Here is a 6317-nt window from a genome sequence, read left to right as displayed (position 1 = left end):
GTGAATCGTTTCATCTTACGATGAGGGGACTGAGGAGAGGCCTTATAAAACATGATATCTACATTCATTATCAATGAGATGGACGCTGAAGCCGTCTAGCAAATACTAGGAATTTGGATCAAGAACTTAGGTGGCACCTGGATTGGTTTATTAATATGTTGGCACAAAGGTTTGCAACTCTTCTGTCCGGATAAATGCTCGCTGCCATGGTGGAGCATTAACAATAAACTAAGAGGATCAAGTGACAGTAACAAAATTGGAGTGTTACTTGGAATCATCTGCCCTATAGGAGAAATTTTAAAGAACTCTTTCTTTTACTCTCTTGAAAATAGTAGGATGATCTACTGATAATTTCAAAAATTGGAGGGTCACTTAACTTTGTGTATCATCTGCACTAAAGAATAAATTTTAAAGAATAAAAGCAAAAAGCAAAGAGGTTGTGGAAACTAACGAGGAATTCGATCATACCGCCAACGCGAAAGTAGCTTTAGGGGTTTAGTCCATTTTCAGATTCTCAGGGACAGAATACAAGTGTGATAGAACTTAGGAGGGAATCGACTTTGAAGGTGGCCGTTACGTTTTCTTAAGAGGCATAATCTTGAGAGGCTTCGTGGAGTCGCCAAGTCATGTTCCAATAGAGTTGAGTGGAACTTTAGTCTAATCGAGTCCAATTGCAACTTAGTTTTATCACGCTCGAATTTGACGAATTCTCAATGTAACAACTCGAGCTTAAAAAAATATAAAATAATTATTTTTTTAAAAAATGAATAAAATAATAATTTTTTAAACAAATAATAAAATATTAGGAATATATATATATGTAATTTTACTATTAAAATAAAAAATAAAAATATATATAATCGAGCCGATTCATGAACTAACGGACTGAATATCTTGAACTCGAATTCAACTTGATCAGTTTGAATTCAACTCAAATTCAATGTTGATCGAGTTCAAATCGAGATTTGATTCTAACTATTCACGAGCGGTTCGATTTGTTTGCAACCCTAAAGTAGACATAGCTATAGTTCTAAAATCCTCGGTTCCAATTTAAAAACTGATAATTTTGATTCTTTTGAACGATGAAATTTGAATCGACCCTTATAGGGGATAGTTACGGTTACAGTTCTTGAATCTCCAGTTACGGTTTCGATTCCTTTTGATTATGATTTTAGTTCTTTTAGTTACATGTAAGTACTCGTTATTATAAAATTGATTCTAAGTAAATATGACAACGAATATTGAAAAAATTGAATTTTATTGTATTATGATGTGACAAGGAAAAAGAAAAATACATATTTTATAAAAAAAAAAATACCTCAATTTATATTGAATGTTTTTAATAAAATAAAAAGATACATAATTTTCTCATTGTTGAAATAGAGAAAAGGGAAAAAAATCTCAATTAATTAATTATCGTCATTGCTTGCAAATGTACTAAAATCTGTTGTGTTCTTCATCTTCATTTTTTTTCCATTTCTCGAAGTCTGTATTCTGAATTTTAGTCCAATCATCTACGCTTGCTCGAAATTTTAGTAATTCTAGAGATAATTTTGCTCTTGATTCATCTATATTCTATTTCTTGGAGTGTATTTTTTAGAAGGTATGAATAGGTCTTGAACCGTCAGTTCCAATTCTAGTTTTGGTTCAAATTTTTTTATGAATCTGAACCTATAAATCTTTAGCCACGTTCATGGTTTCGGTTCCGATTTCTCAAATCCGGTTCCGGCTCTAGTTCAATAGATTGATCCGATTCAGGTTCAAATCTCAACCGTGACTACTCCTAAATGCTGGAGTAGATCTTTTCCCTTATACAATGTCCCTACCTTATATCCGTTCATTAATTACTTAAAATTAAAGGTTGTTTTTGGATTGCATTTTTCGTCATTTTTCATGAAAAACTTACTGTAGCGATTTGATATATGTGAGGGAAAAAGGTGATAGGGAAATGTTATAACGGAAAACGACAATATTTTCCGACGGAAACAAGCAATCCAAACAAGGCCAATTATCTCATTTTCAGAGCTTTAAGAATTTCATGAATCCCGGGTTTTAATTTCTTACTCTTGATAACGCTATTCTTTCTAGAGTCTTATTAGAAGTATTTCCATTAATCCTATTTCTTTATAATTCAAAAAATTGTTAATGAATTAGGAACAAACTTTAATTTCCAATTCAAATCATTGACAACTTGATAAAGGAAATCAAAGAGATACTCGAAACCCTTGATTTGCATTGAAAATTGGAAGCAACCCATAATTCCTTGGACTACATAATTGAGCTTTTATCAAGCTATTTTATAAACTATGGTCAACTACATGTTACTTCATAATTCATACAGCTTCTTTTGGGCGGGCATTCAAGTGTTTGGCATCATTTGCAGTTTCAGGCTTTGCCGCAAAATTTTCTGGTGGGTGGCATTCGCAGATCCTGCTGATACACTTGAAGTAGGTGGTTCCGGGAGGACAAATATAGTGGCAATCGTCGTCCGAATTGCAATGGACGAAAACAACTCGCCTTGCTTCAACCCCGAATAAAACACCTGCAAAGTTTATTCAACATACACTTTAATAATTAAATTCTTCAGTGGATAAACAACTAGGAAAAAGCTTTTAAATGGAAAAGGTAGAGATACTGACAAGGTTCCATCACGCAAAGCGCCAGGAGAAAAACAACTAGGCTAAATGCTGTCTTCATATTTTTCTTTTACTGCTTCTTGTTTTAAGTTGAAATTCTAGGAAGAGCTAATGCAAGCGGATATATATATATATATATAGCCATACAACTCACTGGTTAACTAATCCATTAATTGCTAACCAATTCTGACACTTACTATAACTGCTGATGTTCATTGTGTTTTAATTTGGCAAATGGGGGTATTTTCCGGTACATAGAACGTATTCGAATCTTTAGTTGACCACAAATTTGAAAAGGAAAAAAAAAACACATAATTATCTCCAAATACTTGTGCAAAAAATAAAACAAAATAAAAAATAATTCCAAATTAATACTCTTTTAGTTTTTGTTCTCTTATTAATCCATTTATTGCCACGTAGGCTCCCCATCAAAAGAAAAGAATCACTTGTAATTATTTTCTTTCTTATATTAATTATATGGTTTTTTTCTTCGATTTGGTGCACTATAGGCAAACTAAGAAAGGAAAATAAATCCATATTAAAGAATGCTTTAAAATTATCAATTATCCCTTGAATTGCAATAATTTTGTAGAAAAAATTTACTCTTTCACGAAAACAATAACGCCATACCCATTATTGTAATGTGTACTCTTATGACGCCAAATCTATGTCACATATATATCCTATTTCCTGACAATGTCGCTTTTGTTTTTTGGATACCAATATTATTCCTCCCTAACATTATTTTTGATTGTTATATCTCAAGTTGCTTTCTTTATTTGTTGTTATATGCAATAATTTCAAGATAATGATTATAATTTAATATGAATTATAAAGTTCCATTTAAAAGGAAAAGACAAATGACAAAAAAAAAGATTCTTCCATTTTTTGACCCATTATAGAAAATCTAAGCAAGTCATAATTAGCACCAGATTCAATACCAAAGTTAGTTAATAGTCAACTTTTGGAATAGTTATAATTGTGCATTCTAAGAGTGAAAATATTATGAATTAATACAATAGATCTCCAAAGATTTTCAATTTATCTATATGGCATTTCATCATACACATGGCAAGAAATTTTTTTTGAGTTATTATCACTATTTAAGAAATTCCAAATATATTAAGAATTTTCTCAAAATAGACAATCAATAATAAATAGAGAAGAACTTTTATTCACTTTGGAGATTGTAGTCAAGTAGTAAAATTTGAACTATTAAAAATAAGGATTAACTTTTTATGTATTGACAATGTAGTGATTTTTTTACACGAGCAGATTTGTATGTATACCTCATGTGCATAATTTAAATTTCAAATTTGAATTCATTTTATGTGACATGATCTAATCTTGCTCATGTAAAAAAAATAAATAAAAATTTATACATTGATAGTGTATAAAAAGTCATCCTAAAAAAATTGTGGATTCATCTAATATGAATTAGCAATTAAACTCCTAAGAGTTGTTAGTAATATTTTAATGGGGATTGCACCTCTCAAAAAAAGAAAGAAGATAAGAGAGAAATTTTAAGCGTGATGAGATTTCCATATTTGAGGTGCACATTGCATCAAGTAGATTAACAAGGAAATAAATTTTGAAACCAGATTAGTTTAGAAAATTTTTTAAGAAGAAGATTATTGTGGCAATAAACTCCAAATTAGTTGGATGCATGAAAGCTAATCATAATTTAGATTTGAAATTCAAATTCATCATATGTGCCATAACAATCTTTCTAGTGTGAGGGTCACCATTATAGTAACTTTTAAAGAAAAAACATCTGATTTTTGAAAAAATCTTTTATGTTACATCATTTAAATTTTAATTCAAAGCTGTCTATTAAAATGAATGACGGCAGCCTAGTGCATGTGATAATGTGATTCACTATTTAAATTAACTTCTAACACTTTTCTTTCAATAGTAAACAATCCTAATTCATTCTTTGTAATTCAAGTGACATATTTTTCATGGGCAATTAAATAAAGGAAATGGAAAGGAGATAAAGTACATATTTAGGAAAACAACCATAAATTCTTGAACCATGATTGAGCTTCAACAAACTTCTAAGCCTGTAATACTTCTAGATTTTGGTCAGTTACGTATACTTCATTTAGCTTCTTCTGGACAGGCGTTCAACCTCTCCTCCTAAGGACAGCTCTGCTGCAAACTCTTCTGCAATGTCACATTGGCAGAGCATCTGGGCACAGTTGTAGCGATGAAGATGAGTATGGGGCGGACAAATGAACAGGCCGCAATCATCGTCTGTATGGCAATGAACGTAGTAATGTACAAGCCTTGCTTCAACCCACAGTAAATTGTCCAGCGAATACGAGGAGGACCAAATGCAAATGGCCGTTGCATTGCAAATTTGCAATTTGCACATGCACAATGACAGGATTCTTTTGGAATTACCGCCTACTCTTTTTTGGCATAATGGATTTCAATTTATATCCTCACAAGTCACATCTTTTTTTTTTTTTTTTTTATAGATAATTCCTATTATACTCGTACTACTCGCTGAAGGGAAGAGATGGATCCAAAGAATCCAATAAAGACTAGGAGAAAACTAAATCGCCGCTAGACCCGAATAATGCACGTCTGATGAAATTTTTCAGGAAGGAGGACTTGAGTCCCTAGTGGCCATCTCAGCTAGGCTAAATTGGTTCTCACATCCTCTTATCTACCAAACAAAATAGTCATTAAAAGGGGATTTAAAATATCAAATTCCGTTCTCAGTTCCCCATTCCATACCCAACCGACTGCTTCCTTCCAGAGGAGTTGGTCACCAAGGAGAGCTGTAAAATTCTGGTTGGGTGTAAGTTAAGGGATCGAAACCCTTGACTTGTATTCTTGTTCGAAATTTCTTAGAAATTTTATCAGAGGCATCTATTTTATCTGGTGACGGTTCAATCCTCTCTAAATTCCCCCATTGACTCCTTTGAGTTCACTCATTTTCCTTAGTATAGAGTAGGAGTAGTTGTAGAATAGAATTTATCAAATAAAAAAAAAATCCCCATTCCATACCCAACAAAATCCAGCTAGATTTAGACACATGGGGCTATAGTCCTGTCCTGTCTTTTTTTTTTTTTTGGTAATATATATTCCTGTCGTGACTCCTGTCACTCAAGAAGTGAGATACTTCTCCAAAGAAAAAAAACAAAATAGGGAAAACAGGAGAACTGGAACGGAATCAGAGATCCAGGCTGGAGCTCAGGATCAACGCCCTGAGAGTACAGAAAAAAAAATCCAGAAGAAGCTCCAAGCATCCTCAAGAAAAAAGAACTGAACCACATAAAAATCTTGATTATTTACGCCATACTATTCAAACTTTCTCACTTTTTTCACCAAACGTATGATGAAAAAGCTGAAAGTACCCAAAGCTCCCCCAAAACACCTTTCACCTATTTTAATCGGAAAAGCATGTCGGTCCCAAGGCCATTATAGTCATTTGGACGCTACGAATTACAATCTGTAATGTCCTGTACCGCTGTCTAGTAGCAACTAGCAGACCTCTTGCTAGAACAATGTCCCATTTTCTTATCATTCACTATCAATCGAGTTCTACTTTTTCTCCTCTATAACTCCAGATCTTGGAAGTCAAAACCACCCCCAAAAAACAACACAAGTTTTCCCCAAAGATAATGCAAAGTTTAGCTGACCAAGAACCAGAAGATGATTCAAGACATC

Source organism: Coffea eugenioides, chromosome 9 (genome assembly GCF_003713205.1).
Source record: "Coffea eugenioides isolate CCC68of chromosome 9, Ceug_1.0, whole genome shotgun sequence".
Taxonomy (NCBI): Eukaryota; Viridiplantae; Streptophyta; class Magnoliopsida; order Gentianales; family Rubiaceae; genus Coffea; species Coffea eugenioides.
Note: the sequence above shows the minus strand (reverse complement) of the source record.